Below are 13,009 nucleotides of genomic sequence, written 5' to 3'. Positions count from 1 at the left end.
TCCTATAATACTAAATGCATGGTTCTGATATCACATTACTCTTACCATGCAAAATGACATGTGTTTTGATAATGAAGTACAATATGGCAATGACACCAAAATTTTTATTAAGTTCTGTCTAAGTTAATCTAAACACATTTATGTAAAGCATATCACTCACACATACTGTCAAATGTGAAGTGAATTTGCTTAGTAATGAAATCTGGTGTAGATAATAAATTTTGTTCTCTTTCACAATAAGACTAAGACATGTCATGGATTTTGCTAAATTGACTCAGTGTCAACTGAGTTGAGATCAAAAAGGGATGGTACTGTTGCTAAGTTATTTTCAAAAATAAACCACAACTGTTGTAAACCCCTATCTTTGAGTGCCATGTGATGAAAAATGAAGTGTTAACTTATGAATGATGAAGAATATCTGAAACAAAACAATAGATTAAAACTGATTTGACATTTCTCATATTGTTGCAAATGAGAGACATGTATGCAAATCTAACAATGCTTAAGAGCCACAATCAGAGACACAGTTGATATATCTAAGTCAGAGGTCTGTTCATAGAATCATGGTCACACATTTATAACGGTTTTTATTTTGAAAAATTCTAGGAGATGGTGAAAACTGTAATTTGATTTATTACAACAATGTAATAATATCCTTCTTACTATTTATCTTTGAAATATTACACAAATGTGTGGGATAATTACCATTTATTTGCATAAACAGAAAGCAATCCAGAACACCTCCAGAGAATTATTTCTTGTGAAATTTTCATTAAGGTAAAAAAGGCTATACCACAAAGGCTGAAAAGTACAGTCAGGATTTTAATTCAATTTATCTGAATTACAGCAGTTCTTCCTTCACAAACTTTTGATGGAGAAAAAAGTCAAAGATGTAGTAGTTTCCATAAAACATCCTCTGTAAGTGCAAGAATATGATATTATGTATTTGTGACTTCATGTTTTAGAATGTACTAACTATGCTTATGTGTTCTGAAGACAATGGTCCAAGAAGCATTGTCAAGTCCTTCCTCCATCACAAGCTTTCTGTTGGACTACCTGCACGCCACTCAAGGCAAGATTCTAAATCTGAAGTGCAGAGCTTTTCTAATCCAACTTGAACACTGCAAGTAAGAGCCCCTGCTCTGTGCTACAGTTGAATGAGTGTGGCCTCACTTCCCCTCTTCTCACTTCCTCTCAGGAGGTTATTACACTCCTCTTCTTGACACTGAAGAGGCTGCACTAAGAGTGCTGCGCCCAGCACATCCAAATCAGGAGGATGGGGACAAAACTGGAGAGCCTACTGAGATAGAAGCCAAAAGCATGTGGCCTACAAGGAGAGATTGGGGAATTTGGTATGTTTAGACCAGTGAAGACTGTAAGAGGGGCCTAATCACAGCCTATAACTACTTCTAAGGCATTTACAAAGATGATGGAGCCAAGCTCTTTGTGCCAGTGTCAGAGAGTACAACAAAAGCAACAGCAACATATTAAAGCTTGGGAAGTTCAGGTTGGACACTAGGAGAAGCTACTGTGTCCTTAGAGTTCTTCAAGACTCAAATACACAAGTTCATGGTTGACAGAGTTTCTGTTGACAGCACTTCAAGAGGAAAGTTAGTCACAGAATCACAGAATATGCTGAGTTTGAAGGGACTCACAAGGATCATTGAGTCCAATTCCTGGCCCTTGTACAGTGCCTGGGAAGATTTTTGCTACTGTCTGGGCTAGTGGGAGCAAAACTGTAGAGTAAAATAGCTGGTGCCAAGGACATAATGTCCGTGACATATGTTTTTCAGGGGATTTTACTTTGGATTGAGCTCAACCCTTACAAACATTTAGAGTGCATTAGGTGAGTTCCTGGAGTTATCTTCCTGTTTTTCATCTGAAAGGAACCCAATGCATGCACACCAAGACCACTCTGTGATGTGAGTCAAAGTATATTAGACAGTGATGATCAAGAGATTCACCTCATCTCCAGATCTGGATGAATACAGACATACTCTATAAATATTTAGGAATGGGGTGAAAAAACCAGCATGCTCAGCCCAGAACTGCCTGTGTACTAACACAAGGAAACAGAGGGATGGATGGGTCTCTCCCTCCTTAGGATCCACTGTCATTAATTTTCTCTCATACTTTAGTGCCTAAGTCGACCTTTTCTTGCAGAATGTAGTATACAGCTAACAAGGCCAATTAGCTAGAGGGTTGCATGGTGCCAACACAGCAATATTATTTTGGCTCCAAAGCCACAACTTTTCTCAGTGCTATTTTAGAGTCACTTTACTGCACGGTGTTGCTGTACCTTGTGATAAAAGCTATCTATGTAGTTGGCTTCATTTGAAATACTTCACTTTTTTTAACTTCACAGTAGCTGAGACCCTCAGATCAGTCAGTGATAGAAGACTACATATTCTATACTTTGCCTCAACAGAGGTTAATTTTGGCATGCAAGTCTGTGAAAACACAGTGTGTCATATCTTCATGATTAAGTAGAATAAACTGTTAAAACCAACTTGTAGTAACTTACTACTCACTTACTGAGGTAAACCAAAATGATTCATGCCTTTTTAAAGGGAAATCAATCATGACTACAACTTCATTATTAAGGAGGCAACAATGCAGTTATTATTTGCAGTTACTTAAATGTGACAGTAGACTGAACAGTATTAATAGGGATCTAAAACAGGCTAAGGTGCAGGAATCAAAAAAAAAAGGAAGTATTGGGGAAAAAAAGCAGAATTTAAGAGGAAACATGATTAAATGATAAATGAAAAATATTTTGCCTGAGGTTTACAACAGATAAAACCATATTCTGCTACTTTCCTTTTACGCCCATAGGATTTATACTGCAGAACCATGCTAGCTCTAGTTTTAGAACATGCTGCTGTTCCCTGAAGCATAATGTGTAGAGTCTTGTTCAGAAAATGAAACAACACACTGCAAGAGTAGTGCTACATTTGTAATATCTTACAAATGAAACAGATAAAACATTCCTTCAACTAGAACTGTGTTCTAGATAAGACACTCAGCATACCCATCCTGTGTTTTTATTCCTACCTTCATTATCTAATGGAATTTGAGTCTGGTGCTTATATTAAAAATTTTAAAAAATTCCTGTATTTGTAATAGATTGTGAAACTTTAAGGAAACAGAAGTGCATATAGTTAAGATGAACTATGGTAATTAGTATGGATGGCAGATAAGCTGCTTTAATTAGATATAATCTAACTTGATTTAAAGTGACAGCAAATCTGTGAAGCTGGCAGTTCCTAACAACAAAAATGTCACACAGGCAAATTCCACCTTCCAGGCTGCTGCTGCAGATGAACGGATTAACTAAATTACATTTTTCTAGCCGTCCAAAAGAGACAGTAGTTGTGAGATGAGCTTTCTACACCTCCTAATGTTAATTGTGAAACTCAGAAATACAAATGATAGTCCACAATAAGCTATGGGAATGAAATTACATCTGCAAAAACATAAGACAAAACTTAAAAAAAACACCAACTCTAAACTTCTTTCCAGCATTCAAATGAAACCAAAACCCAACAGTCCTGCGCAAGACAGTGACTTGCTGAACACACATCTTCCATACAAGAGTTAACTCTTGTTGCCTCCTAAGCCATTCCACAACCACACTGTCCTGCCCACCCCTACACTTTAAGCTGACTGAGAATGTCAGTGCAGCCCTCCTTCTCCTGATACTCCCCAGTGTAATGCTGAGGATGAACTGAATTAGTCACACATGCATCTACCTCCTTTCTGCTGTCTGTTTAAACATGACTGTGTGCAGTGTGATTTCTGAAGGCTTGTAGCTCAGTCCAATCAATGCCAGTTTCCATCAGAGTACACCATGGCGCTGCTTCTCAGCATGAACTATTTCCATGCCAAAATCTGACCTTCAAACCCTTCTGCTATTAAAGTCACTTATTTTAACAGAGAAAGTACATTTTACATTCTTGTGTTAGTAAATAGATGATATGTATTTATAAAGGGTTTTCAAACATTAATCTCAGATAAAATAAGTCATGGAACATAGCCTTGTTGAAGAAAATTTCAAAATGAATATGCAAATGAACTGAAAGAGTTATCACGTAAGGCTGATGGAAATTTCTCACTTTCAAGCACCAGTTATTCTGTCCTAAGACCAAATATTTCATCTTCTTGCTGGTAGTTGTGCCGGTCTGAGTTCAGCCACAGTGGCTGGGATGGCTGTTTTCACATACATGCGCTGCAGTCACACAACTCTTACTCAACCTAGGCTTGATGCAGCTAAACAGGAGGTTGCTCAGCCTCATTCACCTATCCTGTGTTGTGCAGGGGGTGCCCATGTGGGGACTATGAGCCCCACTTGATCACTTTCAAGGGAGCAGCACATTCAAGTGGACAGTCTGTTCACAGAAATGTAACCTGAGTAACCTTACCCATGCATGACACAAGCTAAGGCCCTCAAGCAGAGGAAAATCCTAAGCAGGGAGGGTCTTTGCCCTGCCACTGTTTGACTGACAGAGGAACACTGCATTATCCAGCTTGGGGGAGCCAGCAGAAAAATTGTTGACTGACATAACAAGTTGAGGCAGGCAGCTGAACCTGAAAGAACCCAGGCAGAAAAAGATGCAGAAGAAGAAAAAAAAAAAGCTGCCCTTGCAGCTGTTCAAGGCATTGTAGAAATGAATGTCATATGGGGTCACAGAGCTGCCTACAGGTTTCATCTCCAGTTTGTCACCCAAGAAAGAGCAGCTCCTTGTATTCACAGCAAAAACAATTTCTGTATCACCCCCTCCATTGTTGGTGTTCTTGTGATTTGCAGCAGTGGGTCAGGACAGACACTTGCTGGGGGTCTTCTCATCACTTCTTTCAGCCTAATTCTCTGTTAGCATAGTGTCCTGTAAAAATTCACACCAGTATGTTTATCAACAGGGGTCGAGCACAGAGGGTAATAGTGGTGACTGTCATTTGTGGGGTTCCACAGGGCTCCATCTCAGGCCCTGCGCTCTTCCATATCTTCATAAATGACTTTGGATGCAGGACTGGAAGAAATACTAAGAAAGTTTGCAGATGACACAAAACTGGGAGGAGCTGTTGACTCCCTCGAAGGCAGGGAGGCCCTGCAGAGACTCCTCAACAAATGAGAGGACTGGGCAATCACCAACCATATGAAGTTCAACAAGGGGAAGTGCTGGATTCTGCACCTGGCATGGGACCATCTGGGATGTTTGTACAGACTGAGGAATAAGATGCTGGAAAGCAGTACCTTAGAAAGGGAGCTGAGGGTCCTGGTCGATGGCAAGTTGAATATGAGTCAGCAGTGCCCTGGCAGCCAGGAGGGCCAACCGTGTCCTGGGGGGCATCAGGCAAAGCATCACCAGATGGGCGGGGGAGGGAATTGTCCTGCTCTGCTCTGCACTTGTACGGCCTCACCTTGAATATTGTGTGCAGTTTTAGGCACCACAATATAAGAAAGGTATTCAACTATTAGAGAATGTCCAAAGGAGGGCAATGAAGATGGTGAAGGGCCTTGAGGGGAAGCCATATGAGGAGCAGCTGAGATTGCTTGGTCTGTTCAGCCTGGAGAAGAGGAGGAGACCTCATTGCAGTTACAATTTCCTTGTGAGGGGAAGAAGAGGGGCAGGCACTGATCTCTTCTCTGTGGTGACCAGTGACAGGATCCAAGGGAATGGCAGAATTTGCATCAGAGGAGGTTTAGGTCAGATATTGGAAAAAAGTTCTTCACCCAGAGGGTGACTGGACACTGGAAGAGGCTCCCCAGGGAAGTGGTCACAGCATCAAGACTGACAGAATTCAAGAAGCATCTGGATGATTCTCTCAGGCACATGGTGTGACCCTTGGGGATGGTCCTGTGCAGGGCTAAGGGTTGGACTCGATGATCCTTGTGGGTCCCTTCCAACTCAGCATATTCTGTGATAATGCTGGAGTCTCTTCTGCAACTATGGAAGCCCTGGATGAGCAGAGAAGTTCTGATCTAGTCTCGAATGCATGTCCACTAAGATACCTAACTATTTGCTTTTTCTAAGTATTGTAAATGCTTAGATTTGATGGAAGGGTAGGACAGATTCTTGCCATAGGATTTTTTAAAATGCATTGCAATATTAAAAAATGTGGATATTTCATAACCATTGTCTATTAAGTGCATTAAGAGAATTTCTACACTTTAATTATCTAAGGTTAAAAATTACTTAGCAGCAGTACCAAGTAAGGAAGTGGCTGCCAAGCCTCTTAATGCTAGTATGTTCTTGACTCATATGATTTTCAACTGAATTATTCCTTTTAAGCTGCCTTTTTTACTAATAATGCACAAGAGCATTGTGTATTACCTGTGCTACCAAAAACTTTGATTACTAGTAGGTAAAAAATGTCCCTAAATATTATGGAAACCTTGTCTCTGAAAATAATACCATAATAATAAGTAATCTGCATTTCTACAGTGCTTTTCATCTGAGAATCGCAGAGCGCTTTGCAATGAGTTTGAATCATGCAGCAGGTAAGAAAGGGAAAAAAGACTTGAGCTCCAAAGTACCCTTGCCTTCCCAGAAAATGAACTCCATAGACACTGTTGGCTTTTTTTCCCTTGGAGTTTCAGTGAGTAGAGAGCATTAGAATAAACACCCAAAGCTTCCCAAGATGAGGTAGACTGGGAATGGGAACAGGTTGATCTGGATCACTTCTCCCCTCCCCGAACAACACTGCTAACTTTCACGTCTCTACTGGCTCTCTAGAAGGCAAATGAGAAACTGGACAGATTGAAGACCACTCATTAATTAAGCTAAACAACATAATTGACTTTAACCCTCCAAATAAATTCTGACTAGCAAAACACCGCAACATTACTGTGATGTACACATCTGTGTGTCCCCACTCCGCCTCATGGCGGGAGCTCTCTTACAAGATGTGCAGAAAGTCTACGTGTCTCATTTCTTAAAAAAACCATAAATACAACAGTGGACTGAGCACTTCAGCCCAGATGAATGGTTGCTTACCATGAAAGTCAGACAAAATAATGAAAATAATATTAAAATAGTAAGGAATTCTGAGATGTGTCTCTCAATTGGGAAGAAACAACAGGATGTGACTACAAATTTGTGTTCTACACCAGAACATTTGACAAACACTTTTTCAAAACAAAAGACATAACTATCTGAGGCAGGATTCAAAATTTAGGGTGTAATTTTAAGCCTAAAACTTCTAGTTGCATCAATTACCTCTTCTTTTTTAGCCCCAAATCAAACAATATCTGATTTAAAATGAGGTATAATTTTAAAACCTATTTCTCTGAAATGTTCCCTACTGTCACTTCGGTAAGATGACAAATTTAAAACAAGGCATATACAATACACACACACAAACATATACAATATGTATTTTCTTTTAAAATTGTAATGTTTTTACAATTATAATGGCCAGATTTCACAGTGTCATCTTATAAAATACCCTGCATCTTGACTATTAATACGATTAACCGGTGCCACCTATTGGTTTAACAGTAACACCCAAACAATTTAAAAAAAAAAAAGAGTTGACTAGTAAAATCAGAAGAGTCAAGACCCATGTTAAAATACAGAATTTAGGGGAAACATCAGTACTGAAATAATATGACAGAAGGGAAAAGTAGTTCCTGTATTCAAATATCAAGCTTTAAATTGTCATTATTCACATGATTGTCTTCTCAATTTAAAGCAAATGTTGGTTTCTGAGAGTTCTATTATGTGTGCAGTATGCTTACATGAAAAAAATTTGGGAGTCTGATCCAAAAGTCTGTGAAGTTAACGGAAAGATCTGCTAATCTCAGCAGATTTTAAATCAAGTTCTATATTCGTGGCACATATTGAAACCCCTACCTTTTGATCCTTACTGACTTCCACAGAGCTTAGGTGAAATCCTTCAATCCATAAATAAATCGATCAGTAATTAAACAGTATGGACACATTAAATCTAGTGGTTATGGCGTAGGTGAAGACTGAAGCAGAATTTTTTCTCATAATGTGTCCTAATTAACTAACCTTTGGGAACACAGCACCCTTACAGGTAGGTGTTCTAAAATAAAAGAAGAAGAATTAGGTTGACCTGGAATCCTTTCCCAATCCTGCAAATGGTCCCTGGACTGCAGCTAGGGTACGTAGGCATCCTTGTGTCCCTTGACTGTAGTTTGTGGCAAACTGCAAATGCAAATGCATCTGCATGCAAATGGCAAGCAACAGCAGGAGTTTTAGTGGCACCATGGGCTGAAGGGAGAATCTCTAAAGGGGGAGAATTTTGCACTCTGCAAACTGCACAAGTGGAAGAATGCACCAAAGTCTAATTCTTTCAGTTAATAAAGCAAGCTAGCAAAAGCTCCTGGAAACATGACAATTTGCAAACAATTGCTGTCATGCAATTAAATGATGTGACAGGAGGAACTGAAGACACAGCACATCCAGAAACACAAAATTTAAGTCTGAAAATTATCTCTGCAGAACACCAAAGCTTATTACAACTAAGCACTGGAAAACAACAAGGCTTGCAAGGACAAGAATTTGCAACTATGATCAAAATTAATATGAAAGAAAAACTTCTTGTGAAATCTGAAGGAGGAATTCTGAATGAGCTGTGCAAAAATGAATAACAGAAGACAGAAAAAGGGCCAGTGCAGTAACAAAGTTATGTGCAAAAATCCTACTAATTTATTAAGAGGTGTCAGCTCACACTTCAAAAAACTATGGAATTTCCTAGAAAGCAGAAAAAAGGCTGTACAACAATGGAAAATACTTTTAACACTTCAGTTTTCTGTACTGCAGTAGTTTTACTACTCTTCTCCTGACATCCCCAGAGCAAAGAGAAAAACAACCAGGCTACGTTACTAAAGCACTTGAGGTAACAAAGCTGTGGCAATCAATAAAGCAAAGGGATGTCACAGACATGTGGTCTCCTAACAAGTTGCTGATACAAGTGCTAGAAGTTAATGAAGTAGTATGTTGTAGGCTTTGAGAAGGCATAAAGTAGAGGTGAGCCACAAAAAAACACGAGAAAGCCAGTCTCATAAAAGCACACATGTATTTCACAATACAGTCCAGTGGAGGCCTATTAAATACACTTCATTCTGAAGAAATTCCAATAAACACTCCCATGTGACTTCGCATCTGGCAGTGCCGCAAAACTATGGAAGAGCTCTGCAAGCACTGTTGGCTCCCTAGTAAAGTTGCCCTTCCCTTCTCTAGACGTTCTGCTTAAGTTCACAAGTCACCAAGTTCTAATTCAGGTGGTATTCCTCCTTAAACTTGGTGGAATATAGCCACAGTTTGGGTCACTTCAAAACTGCTGGTCAGTTGGGCTAGCTGGAAAAGCATGACTGAAAAATGCAGCCTACTCTATGGGCTTCAAGTGAAAGATTTGAAGAGTTTTATGCCAGAAGATGACAAAAGTCTTGAACTTGACACTTTTGGGAGTACAGAGATGCCCGCAGAAGAAGTGAGAGGTGCTGCTTGCTATCAGTGCATTAAGTTTGCATCGATACAGTAGGAGTTTTCCTTGAAACAGATTCTTTTTTCTTGATGCTAAATGGACAGTACTATTAAATAACATCACTGCACAGTCAGAATAGCTCTTGGCTGCTGTAGAAACTGTTATCAAAGATGGAGACATTAAATGACAACCCTAGCAAAGGAGAGCAGCTGCAAGAGGGCATTAAGCCCAGAACAATGAGGCTACATGAGGGAGGGATGCCAGAAACTGAACTACATCTTGCTTAAAGAAGAGAATCTCAACCGATTTCTTTACAGGACTACTTCACATACTGGCAGACAATTTATGCCTAGCTATTACTACCCACTTACAGGCCCTGTGGTACAGCAGTTTATAAAACTGAGAATTCCAGGTAGGGTTTGTGCTAAAACTCACTGAATGTGGCCAAATAATTCACAAAACTGGCTTGTTTTGATGGTTTATGTAATACCTGAGAGGCAAACAGTGATTGACATGTAAAGGAATAGAGATTTATCATATCTCTGTTCTCCCTTACCCTTCCCAATTCTAATGATTCATCTAAGCATTATTTTTAGTGAAGATTATATAATCCAGTTGAAAAGGCCATTCTTAATAAATTCTAAAATGTATCTGTTTTTATCAGTCAAATATTTTTCTGATACCTTGATGTTACTAGGTTGTGTTTTCTTGCTTCAGGTTTTATTTATTTCTTCTGCTTGCTAATCACATTTTGTTGATTATATGTAAAGGTAACTAATTTGCAGTTCAACAATCTTGGGGAGTTAGCAATTGAAAAAGCACAACACATGTTCTAGTCTCTTGCTTCATTTGAGACACAGATGAAGTTGAAACAAGTAAGTTTAATTTCTCACAAATATCTTTCACAAGTATGATACAGAAAATAATATTTAAAGATCTTCCAGAACTGGCATACCAATTTAATCAATTGGTGACTGAACTACAGGCTGCCTCCCAGATTAGTGCTTTCAAATTACTTTGGCCATCTTCCCCAACTCTTTGCTCTTATTTTCATGATAATAATACCAATGACAATATCTTTAAAGGAGGATAAAGACCTTTTATGATGCTATACTCTCAATGGAAGTGTAGAAGCTGATTGAAAGTGTGGACTTGACTTTATTTCCATTTCTTGCATTGCCAGACACTATCAGTCTTTACAAGTGCCTGCAAAGTTATTTGTCCCTTGGCCGCATAGATAAAAAGTCATCTTTTGCCTTCCACACATATATGTGGTTAAACACAACTGAATCCATAACTGGGATCTAATCTATTTTATTTGAAATTACTCTGAATTTACAGAATGACTATGAGGAGCTGACTGTGGCATTAACACTGGAACAATATACCACCAATGGAATTGCTTAATAGAATTATATAGTATTATACATGGTTGATTATAGAAAGTGTAAAATAGAACATTTTTAATTAAAACAGGTGGAGTGTAAGGAGATAATTTGCATTTTTATCTCTGTTCTTTAAAAAAAGGAAGGAATAAACGATGACCTGTGTATTTTGAAAAGTATTTTAAATTCACTGACTGACATTAAACAAATCTTACTGATAAATCACCAGGTAAATATGAGAAATCATGTAAATGAGTCTCCTCCTTCCACTCATAAACAAACCACCAAAGAAAAAGATGTAACATGAGCTGTAACATTAAACATTTCACAAATGCCTCATTTCCAGAAAAGCTTCACCTGAAACCAGCAGACCACTGGCAGGACATACATCCATGGTAAAATAATTTTTATGGGCGTTGATTGCTTTATATATCCTACCTTTTGCATGAACGCACAGATGGAGTTCCTGACATGGTAAAAGGATGAGGAGGCAGAAACTGGATTTGAGAAATTTATGAATAATTACATACACAGTTACTGAAAGTTACTGAAACTCATTCTAAGCAAGGAAATTTTTCGGAAATTTTTTATTTTTGGTCCTTTTTATTGACTAATGAGCTTATTGTGTGTCTATGTATGCTGCTGTAAGCACTACTGTCGGGCTATGGAAGACATACCACAGCACTATGCTGTACAGTCTGCTTTCCTGGGTATTTTCTTGACTGGTTTGGAGACAGGTCATGAAGAGCTAAATAATCTGTCAGGAATGGCACACGTATGTTTGCTCCTGCTTCAGGCAGGTGGACAGATATGAGGGCCTCAAGAGGTCCCTTACAGCCTCCTGGTCTGTGATTTGCACAACAATAAATGACTAATTAAATAGCGGTCTAAGGTCCCTTGGACCTCTGTTATAGCCACATACCTGCTTTAAATGGCACATCATATAACTCACCAGCACTCATTCTGCTAACCACAGATTGATTAATTCATTATTCCATGTTGTAAATGGCTTGCATTTCAAAGTAAATCATCATCAAAAATTGCTAGTGTCTTGATGCACCTAATTAGGGATCACATAAACAGAAATGCTTCAATAACTTGCTTCAAGAGCATTGCATAATTCTTCATCACTTTTAAATGTAATACAATTCATGGCTAGGCTTTGCGAACGAAGATTTGGGAAATGTAATACAATACATATATAGGTAAATCAAGACCATTATCTAACAATAATATGATTCTATAATTTTAATAGTATTTTCTAGTAACCACTCCTAAAAAGATCAACACTTACCTGCTCACTACTATTTGAGTGATCAGAAATATTATGGGAAGAAAAACGAAGGAGAAAAATAAGAATTTTCTTCTGAACATATTACTTTGTCTTGTCAGAACAGTGCAAGCTCTGAATCTAGCCACCAGGACTATTTAACAAAATACTTTCCCTCTGATCTTCTTTTCTAGAATTTGTAGGGCCTTTATTAAACAACAGTATGTACAAAACTTAAAAATATTAAGTCCTTCATTTCAAGAAAATCACTTATAAAGTGGTCATATGTGATTAATGTTATGTTTAATTAGACAGTAAAGCAAGATCCTCTAGATGTGTCATGCTGACATAGTTAGGTGTGAAAAATTCTCAATAATAAAATAACCCTTAGATTAGAGTCCTGCATGCCACACTGGATTCCTTTAGATTAGACTCCATACTTTAGGCTCCTTAGATTATTAAACACTGTCATTTCCTTATTTATTTCTCATTATGGCTCCATTTTAATAATCCCATAAAAATAAGGACATTCAGGTACCTAGACCTTCACAGTTAAGCTCTCTATATACAGATAGACAAAAATGGATCATCACAATGATGGTTTTGGATAAAGTTATTCTTTCAGGGAGATCTGCTTTTAGGTACCCTTTCTCCACAGATATTTCCACTTTTGGCTTTTGAGATCTCTTCTTTGGCTAAATACACATAGTCTGGTTCATAAAGAATTCCCACTGAAGTTCACAGGATCAGGCTTTTCATCGGGCAATAATCTACCTCAAGATTTGGAAAGGTTGCTACAAGTCCCAAGAATACTGACTAATTAGTAAAGCAACCAGACAAATTCATGGAAGCAAAGGACTTCACAGGTTTATTAAGCACGAAGAGATAATCTTCATCATTT

At 38.3% G+C, this 13,009-nt stretch overlaps 1 protein-coding gene across 2 annotated transcripts in view; it reads right to left on the bottom strand.

Moving 5' to 3' along the window:
• Positions 1 to 13,009, bottom strand: part of NWD2 (NACHT and WD repeat domain containing 2) — a 52,651-nt gene that overhangs the window by 32,009 nt on the left and 7,633 nt on the right. The window contains exon 1 of one of the 2 annotated variants that reach the window (XM_051789897.1): positions 8,016 to 8,079. The exons of the other annotated variant lie outside the window; for it this stretch is intronic. The gene's annotated coding sequence lies outside the window, so the exon portion shown is untranslated. Of the gene's footprint in view, positions 1 to 8,015; positions 8,080 to 13,009 lie in introns of those variants that run through there. 2 annotated transcript variants of the gene reach the window in all.

Source organism: Manacus candei, unplaced genomic scaffold (assembly GCF_025592945.1).
Source record: "Manacus candei isolate 608988 ecotype Guabito, Panama unplaced genomic scaffold, ASM2559294v1 h1tg000028l, whole genome shotgun sequence".
Classification (NCBI taxonomy): Eukaryota; Metazoa; Chordata; class Aves; order Passeriformes; family Pipridae; genus Manacus; species Manacus candei.
Note: the sequence above shows the minus strand (reverse complement) of the source record. Positions and strands in the feature narration are given on the sequence as shown.